Raw genomic sequence first — 24805 nt, 5'->3', positions numbered from 1 at the left:
TAGTCATTCCCCTCTGGTTAGGAGAATCCTGGTCAGAGACATCAAACTCTGGCAGTGCCCAAGTTCTCTGCTCTAGACTGCAGTCCCAGCTTTCATTCTTGTTACATTGTTATTGTTTTTACTTACAAGACCAGAACACTGTTATTTTTTTCCATAAAATCTTATATGAAGCAGCAGAATAGAGCTCAGAACAGAGGAGCAATTCTCTGTGATCTGATGGCGTTAGTGAGGTGGGAATGAGTGGATATCTCTGTTGTCTGCTCAGGAGAGCCTTCAGTGAATCACCAAAGGGCATAAACCCCCTCATCCACATATGTGTGTGTGTGTGTGTGTGTGTGTGTGTGTGTGTGTGTGAATGTGGGTGCATGGGTTGGCATGGCACTCTCTACTGTTGATCTCCTCCAACAAAGGTCAACCTTTGCTCTTAGCATCTCCTGCCACTGGTCCTAAAACAGCAAAAGAGAGATACAGAGGTAGCTGTATAGAGGCACCTGAGGGAAAGAGATAACACCATTAAACATAGCACATACCACAGAAAGGCAAACAGGTAGATGTGACAATTATGGCCATCGGCTCATAAGGCAGACAGAGCTCTGTGCCCTTCAGCAGGTCAATTGCATCGCCTTATCATTTGAGGATCAGTACTCAGATAATTATAACGTGGACAGCAAAGTTTGAAGACAGTTGAGTCTCAAGCTTTGACTGTTTTCCAACACAAAGCTGAGATCTAAGTCCAGGGTACAGTCACTTAGGGGGCCTCCAAGGGCTGATGGTTGGGACATCGTTATTAGAGGGTGCTATCTGTCTTAAAATTCCTACTTAAATGCTATTGTTGAATTTATGACTTGCAAAAACCCAAAGAGCGCAGAACTGTGGATCTGACTCCCCAGTCAGCTCACCCTCCTGAACAGGGTTCTCAACCACTTGACCCCTGTGCCTCAGCAGCCAGGCCTGCACTCTCCTTTCCATAGCAGCCAGGCCTGCACTCTCCTTTCCATCCTTCCCTCTGAGGGCTGCTGCCCTCCACATGGGACAATGCACATGCCCTGACAAAGGAAGTCTGGTGTTCTGTCATGCCTTCCATGAATACACAGGTGCTAAGATGGTCAAGGCAGGATCCCACCCTGTGGTTTTCTAGGTGGAGAACATAGAAGCCATTTCTAAGCTTTTTCCACAAGTGAGAGCAGTCTCTCAGAGGCAGCGGGCCTCTTTGGGATTCTGAGTCCATGCATGACATGCCAGCTCCAGACCGAGTCTTTACATTTTCAATCTGCCATAGGACCCAGAGTTTATGGGGAATCACTCGGCCCTCACATCCTCATCTGTCAGGAGCCGTGTAACTGAAGAAAAGGTGTATGTGCCGGCCACACACAGCTCTGTGTTTGTCCTCTGCGTAAGGGACTTTCCATTCTCCTCAGGGTGACAGGAACACACTTTGTCTTCCAATTCGGGCTCTACTGACCATTATTTCAGCAGCACAGAGGGTAAAATGTCACCTGAAAGACAAAGGGCCACATTCCCCGAGCTTATGCAATAACCTATATATAGTGTTGGAATTCATACCAGCGAAGTACAAAGAACAAGGCCGGGAGCCAGGAGGAACCCCCTCTCTCTCAGAGTCCCCGCTTCCTAGAACTAGGAAAGATGATCCAAGATATTCCGGGGATGGACTAATATAAAAATTCCTAAAGCGAGGGCAAGAGAGATGGCTCAACATGTAAGAGCAGAAGGCCTCAGTTTGGTGAATATTTTTTTTTAATGCCTGGCTCTCTTGCAAGCACTGGGCAGAGCTGTACCCCATAGCTCCTGGCCGAATATTTAGGACTCTAGGCCTTTTGTAGATCTGTGCTACATGCAGACATCACACTCATTAAATTTGTAACAGGCAGTTGCACCTAAGCACTGGAGTTGCAGAGTTAGGGATGAGGTAAGAAGCCACAGCATCTCTTTGGTTGCTGCCTGCCTTCTCCTTGTATCCCTCTCTGTAGTAACCAATAGCAAATAGGCTGGGGCCCCTGGTTCCTTAACAAAGCCAAACAGGTGTGAGAGATTAGCTCCCTGGATGGAGCCTGCGTCCAACCAAACAATGTCAAATTCTACCTAATAAAGTCCAGGGCTGTAAGCAATTCTGTTATTAAGCAGGAAAGAAAACACAGCCCGCTCCTTCCCAATTGGCTTGAAGGACCCTCTGATGAGTCGAATTTAAACCAGAGAGACCTGCCATGTTCTGGCTTCCAATAGAGACCGGCCCTGCCTCCTCCTCAGGATGGAAACTCACTGGCCCAAGTCCCCAGCCATCTTGGCACGATGGTGCAGACATCCCCCCAAGCCCCCCACCCCAAAGTCCATGGGCTGTCTCTGCCTCTGATTCAAACCATCTTTTCAACTCACTGCCAGATCCCCCTGACTTTGATTTTCCATGTGGAGGCTTGGTCTCATTTGCCAGGTCAGCGTTTACAGGGATGGGATTCTTGAGAGCTGTGCTGTCAATGAAACCGGGGGATGAGGTCCTTCCCCTTGAACATGAATCACGTTCTTGTCCGAACTCGGGGGGATAAGACCAACATTATGAAATAATAACAACGGCAAAATAGCAACCGCGAAGGTATCTAGCAATGGCTAGCTCACTCTCCTCTCCTCCCCCTCCCCGCCACTCCCCAACCCTACCCGCCACTCCCCAACTCAGACCACTGAGTAGAAATACAAAGACTTCAAGATGCTACAAAAGGGCGGCCCATAGCTCTGTTCCTTGCTGTTTACACATGGTTCCAGGGGGAAGCATCGGTTCCCTTGGATCACCTCCAGAGCACTAGGTCCCTGCCCAGTAGCCGCAGTAGGAGGCGGAGCCTGGCTGGCAGAAGTGAGGCAACAGAGAAAGACCTTTGAAGGTTTTAGCAGCACACCTTATTTCCTGTGGCTTTCTGCTCCCTTTACTTTGCAGCCCACCGGGCACTGAATGCTCCTTCTTTGACTCTACACTGCCGGCTCCCACAGTGACTGCAGTGGCTTACTTCTCTGCTTTGTCTTCCCTGCCGCGGTGGGCTGCAATCCCTCTGGAATCGTGAGCCAAGGCAGAGTGTTCCTGCCTTACCTTGTTTCTGTCAGATATTCTGGGACACAGCAATGCAAAAGCAGCTAATACTGGGTCAGACCACATAGGTCACCCTTGGTTTCTGTGGATGGGGTGGGGCAGGGGATCTCTGTCAGCCTTGACTATCTTACCTAAACAGAAAATGTTTAAACAGTTCTCATAGTTATAAAATCTGAGTAAATATTAAGATTGACAGGTGTTGCCCTAAAAGCTTTAAACAGTTCGTTTCATCCCAAGAATGCTGACTCTTGGTACCTCCACAACTCCCCCTTCTGGGCATATCATGGAATTACACACTTGGGCTCGAATCCAGTGTGGCCATTTGACCAAAAAAGTATAAACAAAAGTATGTGTATCACTCCAAAGGTGGGTGTGTTTCCCCAGAACATTTCCTCTGCAATGCTCCAGAAAGTTCTGACAGTGTCTGGCCTAGAATAAAGATGATAATAACAACAAATTAATAATATTCAGCTTCTATGATAGATTTAGCGGATTATTTATTTATTTATTTATTTTAAATGTATGAGTACACTGTCGCTGTCAGATCTCATTGAGGATGGTTGTGAGCCACCATGTGGTTGCTGGGAATTGAACTCAGAACCTTTAGAAGAGCAGTCAGTGCTCTTAACCACCAAGCCATCTCTCTAGCTCCGATTTATCACATTTTTTTATTATCTTAAACCATTAGGATTTGGGAGATAAAGCTACAAAAGTAAATAATAATAATAATAATAATAATAATAATAATAATAATAATTTTGAAGGAAGAGAAGGAAAAGCGTATGTTTTAATGACTGATGACATTGTACACCAAGTTCCTAACAGAAACAATATAAAGGGGTTATTTTTGTCCCATAGACTGCTGAGATTCAGAACACTGCCCTGGTGGGACAACATGGTGGTGGGAGTGGCTGTAACAGCAGCACCCGAGGTGATGATCAGAAAGCAAAGAGAATCATTCAGAGCCACCCTGTTATAACCCTTAAGGCCCGTCCAGTTGAGCAAACTACTTCCTCCAACTAGACCCCGCCTACTAAATGTTCCAAAACAGTGCCACCAGCTGCATGGAGATCAAGTGCTCAAAACATGTGAACCTTGGAGGGGACATTTCAGAGGCAAACATAGCGGGATATCTATAGGAGGTTCGGGGGGGGGGGGGCGGTGCCTGCCTGAGTTGTTTTCAGATTGAGAGCTGATTAGAAGAAGAGCGTTCGCTCTCTCTCAAGTCAGATGGTAAGTCTTGAGTTTCTACAGCACTCCTTGTGCTTAGAGCAAAAGGTTAAAACTTACTTGGGGGATGTTAGTGACCATTCCACCACCCAGCCAGTTCTGACAGATGAAATATCATGGCACCTGCTAGGAAACACTGTTTTACGTCTCCTCCATCACCCTCTGCTCAATCACTGACACAGGTTTATCTTAATGTTTGCCATAGATGGTCAGTCTAAGTCTCTGCCTAGAAAGGACACAGTAGAAGCATGAAATGAAACTCACATGTGCACGCACACACACACACCAACACACACATACACACACAGCCATGGAAAATTCTTCTTACACTCAACTTGGGTATCCTTGGGGATCATGGCTGCATCGACAAAGGCAAGACACAGATGGCACAGAGAAAACTTAAATATCAGGCCACCCTATACTTCTCTGATTCTTCCCACTTTCTCTGATAGCTCCCCTAACAAAGCACAACCTATATGATCACTTGAACTGCTGCTGGTGTGTTTCGTTCTCACAGACAGTCCATCCCAGAGAAAGGCTGATGGGATAGCTCCACGGGACGTGTAGTTGGGGGTGTGCACTCAGGTGAGAAGTTCCTGGGGACCTTTCATCTTTTCTCACAAGCAAATGTCTGACGGAGATCAGAGGCGGTTCCTAACTCATCTAGAGAAAGCACAGGGTACAGAGGGCACGGGCAAATGGAATGTCTTCCCTCCCTGTGACCCTGGCTCAAGCAGTGAAGGAAGGTTCTAGCAATGCCAAGGAAGTAGAAAGATTAGGAAGTCACTGAAGAGTGCCCTCAAAACAAGTAACTGCGCCTCAGGTGGCAGCGGGGAGTGGGGTGGGGGGAGTCATCTGCCATTGTGATATTCCAAGAACTGGCTCTTCCAAACACAACCGCCATTCCTCAGGGGACTGACAAGGGTTGCCAGCTTCTGAACGTGTTGTTTTTCGTTTGGTTCTTATTGATTTCATTGATTTAACCCCTCACTTATTAACCTCCAAAGACTCTCTGCAGCTTCGTCTCTACGCTAGAACTCTTGGCTTCTTGAGAGGTAATTCCTAAAGCAGAACCTAGCCCTTTGCCACCCACCCACAGGCAATCTGGAAGGGACTCACTCCAACCAATCTCAGCCCTGCAAGGGTCCTGTGTCAGCGCTTGGCGGCTGTTGACCAACAGCATTTTCCCAAGCTCTGTGCTTGCTGACCTAACCTCATTAAGCCAACACAAGAAACCTGTGTGATTGATTTATCCTGCATCATAAAACCAGGCTATTACTCATGGGGCAATCTGACACATTATCTGTGCTTTCTGTAAGAGTTAACAAACCGGCAACATCGTAAACCACCCTGCCATTTGGCGAGAGATAAATTACTAACCTGCGGTTGTCATAACATACATGGATCCTCATTATAGTCAGGTGTAACATGAAATTTCAGGGTTCTGTAATTATAATCCATTGATTTTGTTCTTTTCTTTCACTGTCACCTGCTAAAAGCAAATGCGTACAACATTGCCATTTTAACGTCAAGGTCCAGTTGACTGTGAACTCTCTGCCTGTAACTTGCCGGCGGCCACCAATACATCACAATGGCTGTTCCCTCCTCCCTGGTACCTGGAAGCACACTCAGGAAAGACCACACTGGAGATGAGTCACTTACACGGAAGTCCAGACTTTCTCGTGTGTCATTTCTCTCTTCTGAACTTACATCTATCTAGTTCCTCAAAAAAAAAAAAAAAAAAAAAAAAAAGCTGCAGACTTGAAAGACAACCAATTTGAGCACGAATTCTGGTTCTCCTCAATCTTAGCTGTGTGAACTTGAGCAATGGCTTCTCTGATTCTCTATGACTCAGTGGCTAAGAGCCATGCTGCTCTTGCAGAGGACCTGAGTTTGGTTCCCAACACAGGAATCAGGTGACTCACAACCACCTGTAACTTCAGCTCCAGGGGATCTGATGTCTCTTGCCTCCATGGGCACTCATGTGCATGCCTAGGCAAACACATACACAGAATTACAAATAAAAAAATAAGGAAGTATTCAAAGGAAGGTATTAATACGAGTGGAATATCCACAAACCTCAGTGTGCCCTGGATGAGAACTGAGCTAGCTCATGTCAGTCACTGCAAGGATGGATTCAAGACACAGCATGGTCATCGTCATCATCGTCATCACCACCACCACCGTCATCACCATCATCGTTGTCATCATCATTACAGTGTTTGGGTGACCATTACTCCTCACCTTCTAGGTTACAAATCACTGTTAGTAGGAAACCTGCTTTGAATATCTTTTTTTATACACTTAGATATAGAGACTGGATCCCTGAAGGAAAATCCTGGGCTTTATCGAGTCTCCTATCCCACAGTCCAGCCACATCCATGCTGAGGAATAACTCACATAAACTTCAGTGTGAGCACAACAACGTTTTCTGCTTTTACTCTTAGTGGTCTGTAACTGGTAGTGTGGCGGTACTTGAGGAGAAGATGTTCACGGTGAGACTGAATCCGGAGTGGATTATTCTAGCCATGTACACAGACCAATGTTTGGTGTTATGAGGCGCTACAGACTAAAAGTTCAGCCTGGGGAGATGGGTCAAGTGGGAATGATTGATGAACAAGCATGAATATCTGAGTTCAACCCCAAGAGCATACCTGGGAGATTAAAACAGGTAGGGCGCACATCTTTTTAATCCCAGAGCCTGGGAGGCAGTGATGAGAAGATGTCTGTTCTCAGCAACACCTTCCAGGCCAGTGAGCAATCCTGTCTCAAAATAACAAGGTGGCTGGCATCCTACGTACCGCAAGACACCCAAGGCTGTCCTCTGCCTTTACAGGCATTTGTATGCACATGAACACACGCACGTGCATGTGCAAGCACACACGTGCGCACACACACACACACACACACACACACACACATGCGTACACAGGGAGAAAGAGAGAAGTGGGGAGAATTTCTACTCTGTGTAAGCAGTTGGGCCAGAGAAGAGACCTTTAAGAGCTTTCATCTGTCTAGTCTGAGATTGGACAGCCCTGTCCCATTGGCATGGTCATCTTAAAGCCTGAGGCACCTCACAAAGACACAGACTCAGGCCCTAAGATTTAGAACCACATGGTGGCATCTCCCTGAGGAATACCTATCCTATGGGAGGTAAGAATAATTATGAAGATGGAGACAAAAATGAGGATCAATTCGTAGTGATCATAACTTAAAGCTGCCCAGTTCTACATCACCAGAAATCTCCTCCCCAGCAACTTTCTTCCCGTGCACAAAACGCCAATGCCTTTAGACCTGGTTTTTTTTCCCCCTCATAAAGGGAAGAGGTAGGAAGCGGGAGGGATAAATGTGGCCTTTCTGATGTGTCAGGGTTGTGATAAGCCATGTTTAAAGTTTACCCAAAGTGAAGGAAAGTGTCAACAGAAACTCCTGCCCAAACTCTCTGATCAGGTCAGGCAAACACACAATCAAAGAAAACTCAATCAGGTTCACTTGTGAACGGTGGCCCTGGAGGGTGGGAATGCTTAACTCTGTGATTCCCATAGGAGCCAGGTGTATTTAACATACTTCCTGCCAGCTGCTTCTCTTCATGACTGCGACATAGTCAGAGCACTCCACAGGGTGTTGTTTTATGAGCAGACTGAGAACCTGAAAGCGCTGACCAGGGTTGGGAGGAACAGAGGGGATTCTGGGAAAGATAGGCTCTAGGCAGAAGGTTAGTTGACTTAGCCCCATGACCAATGCTGTAAGAAGAGACATAGGTAAGACCTCAGGAAGAAATGGAAAATGCACCTATAATATGAAGTACCATATACATTGGAGGGAGTTAGCTCATATAGGTGGGAGGGCAAGCAAAAGTCTCAGGGGACAGGACAGATGAACAAAAGTGTGTTTCCCCGTGGGCCATGTGGCTAAGAGTAGACTCTATCTCCCCCAGGGATAAGGATCAAGAAGAGCAAGAGTGGGGGGAGGGTATGGGGGACTTTTGTGATAGCATTGGAAATGTAAATGAGGAAAATACCTAATAAAAATATTTAAAAAGGAAAAAAAGACAATCAGACAAGCTTATGTCACTTGTCATATTAAATAAAAAGAAGAAGAAGAAGAAGAAGAAGAAGAAGAAGAAGAAGAAGAAGAAGAAGAAGAAGAAGAAAAAGAAGAAGAAGAAGAGCAAGAGTAAGATTTAGCCAAGCCATTTAGGGTTCAGAGCAGGGTTTCAGTTGCAAGGAAGAGGTAAACTTTAAGTCAAAATCTGGGAGCAGGTTAGAGAAGGATAGCTCACTGGTTAGAGAAGGATAGCTCACTGGTTAGAGAAGGATAGCTCACTGGTAGCGCACTTGCCTAGCATGCCTGAGGCCCTGGGTTCCAACTTAGCCTGGAAAGGAAAGGAAAGGAAAGGAAAGGAAAGGAAAGGAAAGGAAAGGAAAGGAAAGGAAAGGAAAGGAAAGGAAAGGAAAGGAAAGAAGGGGGAGGGGAGGAAGGGAAGCACAGATCCAGTTCTCTAAACATAATGGCTATAACAGAATGAGATGGACATCATGACTAGGTAGGAGTTTATATTTCATCTTTCACAACACACATAATTCTAGACCAAATGCAGCAGGTAATGTAGCCTGCTTGGATCCACTCAGGAACCAAGTGGATCCTTGGAGGGATTAAGCTGGGTGACCCCAGCCAGCAAGGACTTACCATGGTAACCTGTTCAACCAGTTTTCTCTCTCTCTCTCTCTCTCTCTCTCTCTCTCTCTTTCTCTCTCTCTCTCTCTCTCTCTCTCTCTCTCTCTCTCTCTCTCTCTCTCTCTCTCTCTCTCTCTCTCTCTCTCTCTCTCTCCCTGATTCCCTGCCCATAGATAGCTGGCTGGGGGCCATACCTTCATTCCTCCCCTCTCAGACTTGAACCTGAGCTAATATTGAGGCAGAGGTTGATGGGACATCACCCCTGAATCAGCAGGCAGGGTCACATCACAGTACTGGACATGTAAATAAACATTGCCTCGAATTCTGGGGGGAAAAATTGTCCAGCCACTATGGAAATCAGTATGAAAGCACATCAGAAAAAAAAAACACAAATAGACCGACTATATGACCCGGCTACATCATTCCTGGGAATTTACCCATAGGATGCAAAGTCTGTACATGCAAAGTGGGGGTAGCACCATTCACAATGGCCGAGTTACAGAAACCACCTGGGTGCCAGTAAGATGGTAATGGGTAAGGGAACTGTGCAGGGAAACGTCCATAACCGGAGATAGTCATGAAGTGAATTAAGCCATTCCTGCTCTCATTTGTAGGTCCTAGAGTTTGTGTCGTTTCATATCTACATGACGTATACCACGATGTGGCCCGGAAGTAGAAGCAAATTGTGTAGGGTAAAAAAAGACAACTGAGGACAACAGCATGGAGAGAACAAAGGAACAGCAAAGGGTATGCGGGCAGGAAATGCTCTGCACACACGCTGGACTTTGCATGAGTGTGTCCTCGTGTGGCACAGCACCATCTTCAGTGACAAGGAAGTTCTAATGAAGGGAAGTAAGGGGTAGAAAGCTGGTGGGTGGCCCTATAGCACACTCTTAGAAATAGTGCCTATCAGGAGTCACCCTTCCAGTGCTTTATCGTCAAAATAGGAAAAACAAAAAACAGACTGACCTAATTGGGACATAAACCTGTTCACCAGCATTCCATGGTTGGATTGCACACTGGAAGGAGAGAACTGATTTCAGAAAGTTGACCTTTGAACTCCACAGGCATGCCCTGGTACAGGTACCAACACTAACACAGACACACACACACCCACACACACATACCCCTAATACTAATAAATGAAATGACATTTTTTAATTTTAAAGGAAAAGAAAAATTTGTTGAAGATAGGGAAAAGAAGGTGGAGGGAGAGAACATTGAGAGAGGAGACATGTTGGACGTCTCTGAGCATGCAGCAAAGAGCCTCTCGTGGGTCATCTCATTCCATCTAACAAAATCTGCAAGGTCGGGCAGCAATGCTCAGAAGAGCATTGTTTATAATAGTAAAAACCTGAAAGCAGCTGAGAGTGACTGAGTCATATGCTAGACCCTTAGAAAGCTCTGTCTCCAGACCCTCAAAGCCATGCAACAAAAAGTCATAGGTTGAAATGAGGCAGTGTTCAAAGCACATTGTGAACAGACATATGCAATTTATATGCATAATGGAATTACCTGATATGTATACCTGTGGCTTACTTCTGTGTGTGTGTGTGTGTATGTGTATGTATGTGTGTGTGTATGTGTGTGTATGTGTGTGTGTATGTGTGTGTGTGTGTGTGTGTGTGTGTGTGTGTGTGTGTGTGTAAAGCAGCATCTATTAATATACCCCATTAGGCTGTTGTACATGGGTAGAAGGGACCATAAATATTTTTTCTTTTCTGAGTTTTTCAATTCTCTTACAGTGAGCATCATTTTTATAATCAGATGGTCCAATCACTTAATAGAAATAGCTTATTTATCACTTAATTTTGTCAAGAATATCATAGTACACTTACATTAAAACAGTGTCATAAAAGGGCTCACCAAGACCAGAGGTCATATGTATTAAACAGGGAAGTTGCAATTACATTTAAACCAAGTGTTCTGGTGCTGTGAATAGTGAAGCGTTCTTCAGACATTCATAACAATAGATAGATAGATAGATAGATAGATAGATAGATAGATAATACATAAATACAGGAACACAGTCCAGCAGCTATCTACAAATACATTTATTTTAACTCTGAAAGCAATTAAACATGGTAACGTAATTTTATTGTTATTCAGAGTATTTGTGGACTATCTTTGGAAATGATATAAATCACACATGTGTTACTCATATATATGTATATATATACATATGATATATATGTATATATATCATATATATGATATATATGTATATATATATCAACATTAAGTTGGAGGTTGTATCATGTCTTATTAACCACTGGCAATCCTAACATAATAATCTCAAGATAAAGAGTGTCGTAAATGTTTTAATAAGAACATATGGTGCAGGGAAATTGACAGAATCAAGCCTTTGAAGCACGGTTGTGTTTCTCTAAAACCGAGTCATAAAAGGCTGTAGAAAATGAAGAAAGATTGGGCAGAGCAAAGCCTCCTCACCATTGTAAGGCCCTGCCCACTTTTAGTTGTAGGGAAATGAGCTTTCCTGCCCTCTGATAACCTCTGCACCAGCAAACAGCCCAGCTGTGCCTCACTTTTGGTCTGCGGGCTCAAAGTCAGAGACAGTGGGGAAGTGCTAAGGAGTAGTCACAAGAACAGTGGTCTATAATGCCAGGAGACTTGGCTTGGCTTGGCAGCTGTGAGTGATGGGTATTCTGAGATAGCCCACCAGGACATTTGCAACTAGATCCATGACTTTAGCTTTAGGCAAGAGGATTGTATTATCTAAAGGATTCTGTCCTGCTACACATAGCCAGGTAAATTACCAGTGAGGACTATAGAATATCTTCCTTAGAATAGCATCATAAATAAGGGAGGATATTAAGGATACACACATACACACACACAGTCATCCACACACACATGAACCACACTTGTTGTCTTTTATCTAACACCAAAAATAAATACCGTGTTTCTGTCCTACCACTGTGGGACCTTATAGACATTAATCAAGGTGCCCTAACTTGTGACAGCCTTGACACTGAGAATCAGGTCACTCTGCCGTCTGGTGGAGGTGGGGATTTCTTGTGCATTAATTGTCTTTAGTAGTACAGCTGGCCTCTACCCACCAAGCTACCCCAGATAAGAACTGCTGGGCTAGGTAGACCTAAATCTTGGCTTCTCCACCCCCACTCCCAAGTAATTCTGTGTGCTAAAGTCCCTCACCTGAAACACAGCACTAACTCAAGTGGTGTTCCTTCTGTCATGACCCTGCAGTCTACAGAGAAGCTTAAACAGTAGGAAGACAATAGAAGACAAAGACAAAATAAAGGAGTGAGGAAGGCCACTTGCCATGATTTCATTGTACATCAAGTTGGATAGGGCTACTTAACAGCAGACCCAAGTCAGAGCAGAATGGGTCTCCACTATAGAAAGTGGACAGATCAGTTCATAGCTAAAAGGAAAGTGTGTCCAATCAAACGTAAGTCTCAGGTCAGTGACAATCACCCATGCCTTGTCTCTCTAAGGAAAAGAATAACAGTCTCCAGAAGAATTTGTTTAGATGTTATTAACTTGAAAAAATAAACAAATTCTACGGGTCTTTTTTTTTTAACATTTGGAATAGAAAGCTAGCCTACTCTGAAATCACCATGAAGTCTATTGGAAAAATGAAAGGCAAAAATGACATAATTTTTTTCTTTATTGCTGCTTTTTTTAAGTGAATATAAATAGTGGATTTTTCATTATGACATTTATTTTTAAGTCTTGAGTAGCCCAGGCTGACTTCAAACTTGCTATACAGGCAAGGGACTCCTAATCCCTCCTGCCTCTTGAGCTGAGATCACACACATTCAACACCATATGTAGTGTATGTGGGAACTGAACCCAGGGCTTCCTGTATACTGGGGAAACACTCCACCAACTGAGTTACAACCCCAGCCATTGTAATATTTCAATAAACATATATTATTGTAGCTTTCATATTCTATCCCCCACTTCCCTTTTCCCTCTCCTCTTAATAATTCTAGCTGTGTTGCCAAATATTCTCTCTTAGGCCTTCATGTCACACACACACACACACACACACACACACACACGCACACCTAACTAAATTCCACATATGAGGGGAAAAAAAAAACAAGAATTTTTTAATCCCCCCTCACCCTCTTTTGTTCTCATCCCTCTCTCCCTTTAAACTCCCCCCTCCTCATCCCCTCAAGGTCCTCCCCTCTCTCCACTTGCAAGTCATACATACATTGAAATCCAGGTAAAGGTGGATTATTGTTAAGCCATCTGATTATCCTCACTTCCCCTGATCCTTCCTCCCTCCGCAAACCATCCCCTGCTGTCATTTATCACGGACTGGGCTGATTCTGTGGAATTCCACTCATTTTTCATTAGGGCTTTGACCTCCACCAACCTCACAAGCAAGGCACATCCTGGGAGAGCACCCATGCCAGGCATGGGGCGGGGGAGGGAAGCAATCGATGAGCTCAGACTTTCCCACACTTAAGGGATCGATTTTATCAGTGTTTGGACATTGGGTGTCAAGGCTGGTCAGCGGGAAGCCAAAGGTTGAAAACCGGAGGGGGTGGACCCCAACAGTTGGCTGCAAGGCTTCAATCTGAGAGCATCTTCTGATCTAATACCTGCTTCATTCGAAGGCACCAGCAGTCTCCACTCAGCTTTGAAAGTCTCCAGTACTCTCTCTTTGTGACTGGGGAGCACAACCTCAGTGACTACACTGAGATTTCCCAGGCAGTTGTCTCTCTGTTAACATGGCTCTTTATCCCAGTCATGCCTCGTCCAGATCATCTGCATTTCTTTTCCCTTGGCTGTTCTCAGGACAAGTGACAGAACTGCTTTCATCAGAGGTGAATGGAAGGTGAAACCCAAACCGGTCCGGCTGCTCCCAGGGAGCAAGTCTGAGCAAAGCAACTGCTGCTGCAGCCAGCTGGAGACCCCAGCTCCCTCAATACTTCCCTCCTACTTTCCCACTTCCAACAGCACTCTATACCTCTGGGCACTCTGACCCGCATTGCTCTCACCTGCTTAGCACTCCTGTCTGGAGTAGGGCTCAGTAATTCCATAAAGCTGCCCCTGTTGTGTTTTAGGGAGTTAGTGACCCTCATCCATGATCCCACTGTCGGAAACAAAGTGACGATAAGAGGGGTGTCTTCACCTCGTTTGTCTTCACATCTCTAGGCCTCACACTGCACACACTAGACACACCATAGCCATTGCTTAGTGTGCGGAGCTGTAGATTTCTTCTTATCAAGGTATTTCCTGGACTGGGAGATAGTTCAGCTGCTAAAATACTTGCCTTGCCAGGATAAGAACCTGAGTTCATTCCCTAAGAACCCATGTTTAAAAACAAAACAGAATAAGGGCATGTACGAAATCCCAATGCTGGGGAGGCAGAGCCAGGTGGAGCCTGGGTCACTGGACAACCAGCTTAGCTTATTTGGGTTTTTAGGTCCATGAGAAACCCTGGCTTAAAAGCATCAGGGACAGCACCTGAGGAAGAACAACCTAGGTTGCCCTCTGTCACACATACACACATACATGTACACACTCAAACACACATCTGCACCATACACACATACACATACATGTACACACACACACACACCTGCACCACACACTTCTACATACATGTACACATACACACACCTGCACCACACACTTACACATACATGCACACCTGCAACACACACATACATGGACACATACATACACACACCTGCACCACACACACATACACATACATGTACAAACACATGCACACCTGTACCACACATTCATACATACACACATACCTGCACCACACACACATACACACACACACACACATACACACACACACACACATACACACACCTGTACCACACACAGGAGGCACACATATACACACCTAGACCACACACACATACATATACACACACCTAGACCACACACACCTAGACCACACACACACACCTATGCCACACATACACATGCATGTACACACACACATACTCACACACACATGCACACATCTGCACCACACACATGCACATGCATGTACACACACACATACTCACACACCTGTACCACACACACACATGCACATATCTGCACCACACACATACACATGCATGTACACACACACACACACAAGACACCCCCAAAATACTTTTTGCTTCCAAGTCCAGAAATCTGATCCACATGTATGACCCATATGTATACATGTTCAGATGCTGCAGTAGCTCAACATGCTGACTGCTGTATCTAAAGCTATGACACTGACATTACCCCCAGCCACTCATCAATTCTAAGTTCCTTTCCCACCTGACCACTGCCTGCAGCCCCCCCCCCAGCCACTCTGAAGTTTCTAGAACCTGGAAACTTCACAGCTGGATGAGGGGGTCCAGCCATCTCCACCCACAGCTCTGCATTCTGCAATCTCACCCTTCCCACACCAACCCACTCTCTGCCCCAAGCAAGAAGGCTATGCAAACGAAAGACAGGGCCTAGGAAACGCAGGTCCCAGTGACTCAGATGCCAGCTCAAGGCCATACCTCTATGACCTGTGGACTTCACATTAATTCATCCTCTTCCTGATACCAGCTGTCAGGGAGAATGACTGGCCTATCCTCTGCTGACCACAAATGTCCTGCATACCTGTCTTGAGTAGTAAGCCATTGTTTCCCAGATCCAAAACTTCCCAGACTCCCCTTTGGGGTGCTAGGGGAAATTCTGAGAAGTGTTATTTTTTTCTTGGCTGGCTGTTTTCTGATCAATTCTGACAACAAGGGACTGGGTAGTCACAGGAGGTGGAGATTGAAGTCAGGAGGGGGGAGTCCAGGGAAGGGCCCCTCTAGTTAAAGCTCTTGCTGGGCAAATGTTACCCAGAGTTGGCATACCCAGGACCACTGAAATGCTAGGATGTATGGTCCTCTCGAAGTCCCATTCTTACAAGGGGGGTCGGGAGATCCTCAGAGCAAGCAGACAAATAAGATCTAACGTATCAGCAAGCTCTGGGCTTTCCTGGGAGACTCTGCCTCAATGAATAAGATGGACAGGAGGCAGAGGGTGATTCCCAACACCAACTTCAGGCCCTCTAACATGTGCATGTGCTCATGCATGTACGTAAGCGAGCCCACATCCATGCAAAAGGATGTATACACAGGAACAATGCCTACACGTGGAAAGACGAAGGAAGACATGGAATGTAGAAGGGAGAGTGTATTCCCTTCTCGTCGTTTCCTTAGCAGTCCTATTGGCAACCCCTAAGCCCAGCACGTTGCCCCACGACAATAGGCAGAAGAAGCCTCCATCTCCCAGCGCCATCTTCACAGTGATTTCTCAGAGTGGGGAGGGAGGGTTACAAGTTCCAGAGAGCAAGTGACTTCCGCCTCACAGGTGAGAACCACAGCTCTGAACCTCCCTCCAAAGGCCCAAGAGATGACACCAGCAGTCATGCAGATGGCCTCTCCACACCCCTGGAAATGTCTCCCCCAGGGATGTAGGAACTTTCCTAGGATGGTGTGGTTCCCAAGATCCCCATTGGCTCCTCTTGCTCTGTGGTTCTAGTGTGAAGTTCACCCTGCAGTAACCACCTCTGTGATCCCATTGCTACCAGTTCAGTCTCTCAGCCAGCCAGCACTCCAACCAATTCCCTCCACCAAGCTCTCACTGATGAAATGATGAGAGTGGGTTTGGATTTTCCTGCCTGAACCCCTCCTTGTTAGTCTATCTAAAATAGCCTCTTGTGCCTGTCACCTGGCGGAGAAACCTGAGGATGGTCTCACCGTCACCACAGGATCAAAGATGGTCCTGGGTTGGTCTAATTTCCACAGGCTTTGCCTTTACCAATTGCACCAGAGATGCTTTAGATGTGTGAAAGCGTCACATCTTGGCAGGAAGAGGCTTGAATCCGCCACTTCCTGCATTGATAAGAGGACCATCACCTCTTGTGTAGTGTTCATTTTTGATGTTGCAATGGCATATTGGTCAGTGTCTCTGCTGAGAGATGTGTGTGTTGGGAAAGGTGAAAGGAAGGGAAGGAAACAGGGTGAGGATGATGTACAGTGAGACAAAGAGAAGAAGAATGCCTCTTTATTTTTTAATAAAAGACATTTGGAGTCGTGCCAGAGTGTTATATTCCTGTGAAGAATGGCTAGGTCAGGAAGAGCCTTGGTGGATTAGCGGAAAGTGGGGGTGGAGAAAGAGGCGGCACCATCATTGGCTAAAATTGGCCCCAGACAGATTTCCTGATTGTTCTGCCAATTGGTTTTGCAATAAATTGGAGGCAATCTGGCAAAACATTCAAGCAGGGCATGGAGAGTGTGCCGGGACCAAAATAAGCAACTGTGAAGAACTTGGCAGCTTCTCATTGGCTGTCTCAGAAGTGAGTAACGAGACACCGAGTTGAGAGCTACTTCTCTTGCATGTTTGATATACTGAAAATTATAAGATGACAAGTTTTGTCCGTAAAAATGAGAGAGGCCTCTACTAGCTTTGTAGAGAAATGTGACCTATATGACAGATGCACTTTCAGTGCTGAATGAGTGAGTTTATGAAGTATCTAGCAAGCAGGAGTAAAAGAGTAAATAACAAATAGCAGATAGAGAGAAGCCACGTCAAATCATCAGGTCCTGGCAGCACCAGGACAAGAAAACTGGAGTAACCCCAACCAAGAGAGCCAAAAGGTAACCTTGTCAAACAGGGAACTTAGGAACGTCCAGCGGACGCTGACTTGGGAAACCCCGTTGAACTGGCAAACTAAAGGTTTCTCCATCCAAAGAATCCTGGATGGAGAGGGGTGTCCCCTTGGTTGTGTCTCAGTGGAAGAAGAAGTGGTAGGAGAAAGACAACATTATCACATTGACCACTCGACCATTACCGAGCAGAAGTGGGCTGGGGAGGCTGAGATTGTCAGCTGGAGCCCCACCTGGGAGAGTCCCAAGCAGAGAGCCCAGTGTATCCTGTCTGTGGCTGAGCTCTGACTCCTCTACCCCATTGCAGGCATTTTATAACATACAACAACAGCCACAACCAGTGTTTGCAGTGCTTTTCCTCCTGGCATTTCTCAAAGGCACCATGTTTCAATAGTCACTGCTTGGTATTTTATTTCTCCTCTTGATTACATAGCCAGGAAGGTAGCCTGACTCAAGACAAGAAGTTTTGAAGAACACTTGATATAAGCATGGATGGCTCTGATGGGAGGTGGGGAGAGTCCCCAATCCCTGAGCCATCGTCTCCATCAGCTCAAACAGCATGTGACAGTTTACCAATGTAACATACATTGCAAATAGGGAGTCTACTTATGAAACACAAGATCTGAACAAAAAGATGGAGAATAAAGTCAAATGTTTACGATGGCATAGCATAATGTCAATGTATTGACGAAAAAGGACTTAGCACACAAAATTCTACCTCGTAACTTTTAAATATGGTAGAAACTAGCAAGGTTTTGGGGGGGGTTGATTTTGGTGTTTGTTTGTTTGTTTTTGTGTGTGTGTGGTTTTTGTTTTGTGTTTTTTGAGATGCCCATTTTCTTGGATTACTATCCCTGAACACATAGAGATTCTAAACAGCTTAAGCGCCATGAGCCCTTTTGAGAATTTGATGACGCCTACGTGTAAGTTCAAAAGCACAGGATTATGAAGACGGAGGACCCTGACATTCAGTTGCACAAGTATCTAGAAAATAAAGTTGAGCTGCTTAGCATTGTTTCACCATTAATATTAATCCAGAGAATAAGCTCCTTCCTTTAAATCAGGCTCCTTTGACAGTTTCCCAGTGTAGTGCCATGCTGTCCACTACAAAGTTCACACTGGCGTTCACACCTGAGAACTGCAGACTTGAGGTGTGCGCACACATGTGCACGTGCCCACACAGTTATAAGCACACCTACGGTTTTGTGGGGGCCACATCCATATAGCCCTCCTCAGCCGTCTGCAGTTCATGGGTTGCAGATTCAACACACTTGCTGTGAAGCAAAATCTAGACTTATGGACAAGACGTTGGGAAGTAGAGTTATTAAAACAGGAGTGTGCCAGCCATGCGTAACTTCACTCAGCTTGGACAGTGTGGGCCAACCAGTGTCTAAGGAGGAAAACACTTGAAAGGCTGGAACACAGAAGCAGCAAATCAGAGCGATGAGGACAGATGGTTGGAGCTCACCAGTTCACTCATGGTCATGTTTCAGTTAACCTAAGAATACAATTGGTCCATTGCAACTCTTCTTGTTGTTTTGGTAACATATCTCTTTCCTGGTTAAAATATCCATTTATGAGGCAGTCTTATGAAAAATATTAAGTTGTCTCAATGTAAAGAGAAAACTTAAAAAAAAATCTCCTGGAAATGTCTGGGGCAATGAGATGGTTCAGTGGGCAAATGCCTCTGTCATCAGGATGCTCAGGACCTAGGTGGAAAGAAAAGAGCGACTTCTCCAGGTTATCTTCTGTTTTTTCACAGACCTGACCTAGAATGTCCATAAGGATTCTCTCTCTCTCTCTCTCTCTCTCTCTCTCTCTCTCTCTCTCTCACACACACACACACACACACACACACACACACAGATAGATAGGTAGGTAGGTAGGTAGGTAGGTAGGTAAATAAGTAGATAGATAGATAGATAGATAGATAGATAGATAGATAGATAGATAGATAGATGGATGATGGATGATAGAGATAGATAGATAGATAGATAGATAGATAGATAGATAGATAGATAGATAGATAGATAGATAGATAGATATGATAAAATGTTTTAAATGCATATTACTAAGATATCTGCATACCGTTCTGGAAAAGACAAAAGGACAGTGAAAAGGTAAAATTAGTGGCTGCCACGAGTTGCCAGGTAGGAGACTGTATAAGAGGTACTGAGAGAGCTTCCAAGGCAGTGTGTCTACTCTGTATGGGATGGTAGAGGAGGCCTGTTCATGGTTTATCTGGACCTGTAGAATCCACAACAGCAAGATTGACCCTTGATGTAAAACTTTAGAATCTGGGGGATTATACCTGACACCTGTGGCTCATCAATAGCAAGAAATGCATCACCCTTTGGGGGTCACAGAAGTGGGGGGCCTGCATATGTAGGGATAAGGGTACCATGGGAAGATTCAGTACATTCTGCTAAGCCTAACATCGATCTGAAACAAAACAATGTCTAATGTGTGTTACAGCTAAGTGCAGGGCCTGGGGACCCTCGACCACAGTGGACTTTATTCAAATATAACCAAAGCATTGTCCACAGAAGCTGATCCCAGTTAAAGTGCGCAGGAAGGGTGTGTGGAGCCGATTCACATGCATTCTAAGTGAAGAAAAAATAACTTGGTCAAAACAAAAATAGGACTATTTGTGGCAAGTTTCTCCGTGGATTCAAGGTCCTAACTATTAAGTTGCATAGTCTCTCTTTCCCAATTACACCTTCAGATTTCCTGTGTGGCTCTAATCCTTCCCTTGGGCTTTCCCTTCACTCCCTTCCTGTACTCTATGAGCACTGCTGACTTCATCTGTGATTAAGTGAACTGATTTCACACGCTTTAAAAAAAAATCAAAAGAAAACCAATTCTCCTTTTTTCACACATGTAAACTCATTAGGTAGAGGAACCAGCACACCATAGGGCAGGAGCTACAGCCGTCTGAGGAGAGGGGCTTGAGAACTGTGTAACGTGAGTTTCCATATCACGTTATCTCTCCTCCCTTCTTGGCTTATGTTGATCAAAAGTGCTCTGTGCCACTGTGCCTCGCTCTCTTGCTCTCTCCATCTCTCTGTCCCTCCCTCCATCTCTCGTCCCCTTCCTCCCTCCCCCAACTCTCTCTCTCTCTCTCTCTCTCTCTCTCTCTCTCTCTCTCTCTCTCTCTGTGTATTATGTATGTGGATACGCACATGCCTATATGCAGATGTGCACACCCACATGCACTCATAGAGGTCAGGTGATGATGTTGGCTACTCTGTCACTCTCTTCTTATTCTCTTGAGACAGGGTCTCTCACAAAATTTGAAACTAGACTAGCATTCTCTAACTCACTCACATTCACACACACCACACACCATGAACACACACATTCTCTCATGCACTCATATGCACACACATATACCATACACACGTATACTACATATACATACCTCATATACATATGCACCATGCACACAAGCACACTCACGCGCGCGTGCACACACACACACACATGCACACACATGTACACACATGCACACACATGCACACACATGCTTATAGGCACTTAAGTATCAGCTGGCTACTTGACCTCAGCTCCTCATGCCTGTAGAGAAAGTGCTCCTCTCTCCAGACTCAATTAGATTTTTTTTCACCCTGTCCCTAGTCAATTGTGTGTGTGTGTGTGTGTGTGTGTATGCACGTGTCCTCCTAACCTTACAATGTTCTCATCTCCCTCACTACAAATGCCCAACCTCAAAACAGAATAGTGGTTGGACTCCCTCAATCCTCCCCTGGCCCAGTATCTCACGCACTGCCTTGTCCCTGAGAAGTCACTCTCTTATCACCAGACTAGGATGGGGGGGCGGGGAGGGGGCGATAACTTCTGGATGTCTTTTCGCCTCCTCAGGCGGATGTTATAGATGCCTTGCTGTCTTGGCTGGGCTGCCAGGAGAAAGGTTTAAATGAGAAGTGATTGCCAGGAAGTGTGTCCCTGGAGCAACCTGGAAGCCTGGTGTTCTGACCTGTCATACGCACTTAGCATCTCCATCAGCAGCCTGTCTGGTGTTGGCCAGGCCCCGAGAGTGACCCGCTTGACCCCGTTCCTAAACTACAAAAGTAAATTTATCTCTTCCAAATGCAGCTTCTTACAGTGAGCAATTAGGGCCACAGCAGTCCAGATGACTCAGCTAACTGAAATGAAAACCATCTTTCCTGTGACCAGCTCAGAGTTCCAAGTCCAGCACTACCATGGATTACTTCATCCCCAGCCCATAGCAAGGCAACAGGTCTGCAGAAGGTCCAGCCTGCTGTGCTTCCATAGGAGATCAGCGGGGTTACATGCAGGAAGGGCTATCCTGGGGAATCACTGAGACTCAGGCCCTTCTCTCCTCTGGGCAGGTCCTGACTTTGATGCATCTTGAGGTGCACAAGTGTGTGTGTGTCTGTGTGTGTGTGTGTGTGTGTGTGTATGTGTGTGTGTGTGTGTGTGTCTGTGTCTGTGTCTGTGTATCAGTGTTGGCTTGCATGTGTACATATTCATGCATGTACATGTATTCATGAGTATACACTCGTGTGCATCAGTGCATGTGGAGAGCAGAGGTCAACTCTGAGAATATTCTTCAATCCTTCCCCTTAGTTTATAAGACAAAGTTTGGCTAACAAGCCTCAAGGATCTGACTGCCTCTGCTTCCAAAGCACTGAGACACAGGTGCACAAGTCAAGCCAGTTTGTACATAGGTAGAAGAGATTGAACTTAAAGTCTTCATGCTTGCAGGCAGGTCCTTCACTGACACAGCCATCTCCTAACTTCTAACTTCTAGCTGGGTGAGGAGCTGTGACCGACAGAACTGAGAACTACTTTGCCCCTCGTGTTTATCTAGTGACACAGCTCCCTAAGCCGCCTCCTCCCTTCTTTCCCTCTCCAGTGAACTGACAACTTATTATTCTTACCCATGTGACATTACAGAAAGTCAGGCTTAGAAAATAGCTCAGGGGGCAAATCTATAGCCACACAAACCTATAGATCCAAGTTCAGATCCTCAGAACCACAGGAAAAGCCATTCGTGGGGCTGGAGAGATGCTCAGTGGGTAGATGTTAGCTGTATTAGCATGATGACCTGGGCTCAGATTCTTAGAGCTTACATAAAGTAAGGTACAGTGGCATACATCAATAATTAGAGTGTTCCTATGGTAGGATGAGAGGCAGAGACAGGAAATTTTGTGGAATCTGTATTTACCTGTAGGAGAAAAAAAAATAAGAGACTTTGACTCAAACAAAGTGGAAGGTAAGATATGTCTCTGAGGTTGTCCCTGACCTCCACATGTATGCTGTGACATGAGTATACCTACACTTACACATGAATGTGTATACATATACATCACACATATACAAGATACGAAGGAAATAAATAAGTAAAATCTAGGCATGGTGGTACATGCCTATAATCCGAACAAGAGGGGACAGAGTGAGGAGGGCCCCTGGAACTCACTGTCTAGCCATTTTTGCCTAAGGAGCACAGCATTTTAGCCTAAGCATGTACCTGGGTACATGTCAAAGGCATCTTATAGAAGAAAGACTTTATCTGGCTTATGGTTGCAGAGGAGAAGCCATAATGGCGAAAGAGGGATAGTTACAGGCAGAGAGAAAAACTCCAAACTCACAGCAGAGAACAAGAACTGGACTTAAATAAGGTGTGAGAGAATGAGTACTTACAGACCCGCCCACTGTGACGTGTTTCCTCCAGCAAGGCTCCACCTTCTAAAGATGAGAGGATACTCAAAGCCCGCCCACCATGATGTATTTCCTCCAGCAAGGCTCCACCTCCTCCAGATGAGAGAATGAATACTCAAAGCCCACTCACCTTGATGTGTTTCCTCCAGCAAGGCTCCACCCCTTAAAGGTTCCATACCCTACCCCCAAGTAGCACCACTAACTGGGGACCATGTGCTCGAATGAGCCAATGGAAGACTTTCTAATTCAAACTCCCACGGCTCCCAATAGCATCCCTTCTTGAGTGCCCTTGAAAAACCAGTCAGCCATCTAGAAACCTACCTTCAGGTAACTGGGAGCGATCACTTTTCGACACTTCTGTTTTTGTCACTGATACCATCTAAGAAATGAAACCATCTGGAAATGGAAAGGATGGAAACAATTTAGCTAATACTAATATAGTTGTAGTTAGGCTGTGCAAGAAGGTATGGGAGTGTGTATGTGTGTGCATGTCTTTGTACAGGGAGGCCTCTTGGTTTGTTTGAGGTGTTTGATTTGTTGTTTGTTTGCTTATTGTTGTTGTTGTTGTTGAGACCGGATTTTTTGACGCCTAGGCAGGACACCACCTGGTTATGTAATCAAGAATGGATGACTTTGAATGTCTGAGCTTCCCACCTCCATCTTATCCTGTTTATATGGTCCTGGGAATAGAATGTATGCCCTCATGCGTACTAGGCAAGCAGTCTACCCGCTAACTTTGTGTGTGTGTGTGTGTGTGTGTGTGTGTGTGTGTGTGTGTGTGTGTGTGTGTGTATGTGTGTCTGTGTGTGTGTGTGTGTGTGACATGTGCACGTTCAAAATTTCTCAGGAAGGAATTTGCACAGAAGAGGGAGGGGTAAAAAGAAAAATGTTTGCAAAGTAGAAAAATACAACCTTAGGTACAAAATAAAGAGCCCTCCACAGAGCAAAGAGAAGGGCTGTCCTATACACAGAAAGTCCCTGCCCAGGATCGCACTCATTCCAGTGCACTTAGGAAAATGAGGAGTATTAACCTGTGGGAAATACTCAGTCCTGATTGGCTGACTGCAGCTCACAGCTCATTGATCAGGGCCAGGTAGCAAAATAAGACTTTGTGGAGTCTGTTTGTCTTGGCAGTTGAGATGGGAACATGCTGGACAAGGGCTGCAAAGTTTAGTTTGTGGTTCTTCCAGGAACACAGAGTACACGTGTGTCTCCCACCCATGCTACCAGGCTCCATTCTGCATTTAGGTCTTCTCAGCTACAGAAGCCTATTCTAGGAGGCTCAGCATGTGGGGAAGTTCCCTCCTTTTAAACAGACTCTATCATCCAACAGCTCTAATAATGGGTTGAAGCAAAATTGTCCCACCTCAGTTCCACCACTTGCCATGGCTTTAAGATGTGATCAGAGAGAACTTATATTAGTCAGACATATTCTAGAAGTTTGAGGCTT

The 24805-nt window shown here is 45.4% G+C and overlaps 1 long non-coding RNA gene across 1 annotated transcript; it reads right to left on the bottom strand.

Annotated features, from left to right (window-relative positions):
- Nucleotides 1-22668: 22668 nt before the first annotated feature.
- On the bottom strand, nt 22669-23753 carry LOC115032489 (uncharacterized). Its single transcript, XR_003838159.2, has 3 exons — nt 23677-23753; nt 23338-23382; nt 22669-22861 (listed from the first exon to the last, which is right to left on the bottom strand). It is a non-coding gene; the product is annotated as an uncharacterized LOC115032489 (long non-coding RNA).
- Nucleotides 23754-24805: the final 1052 nt, after the last annotated feature.

The sequence above is a fragment of the Mus caroli genome, unplaced genomic scaffold, assembly GCF_978045245.1.
Source record: "Mus caroli unplaced genomic scaffold, Mus_caroli_1 scaffold_13, whole genome shotgun sequence".
NCBI lineage: Eukaryota > Metazoa > Chordata > Mammalia > Rodentia > Muridae > Mus > Mus caroli.
The sequence above is the reverse complement of the archived record's forward strand: the minus strand, read 5'-3'. Positions and strand labels throughout refer to the sequence as shown.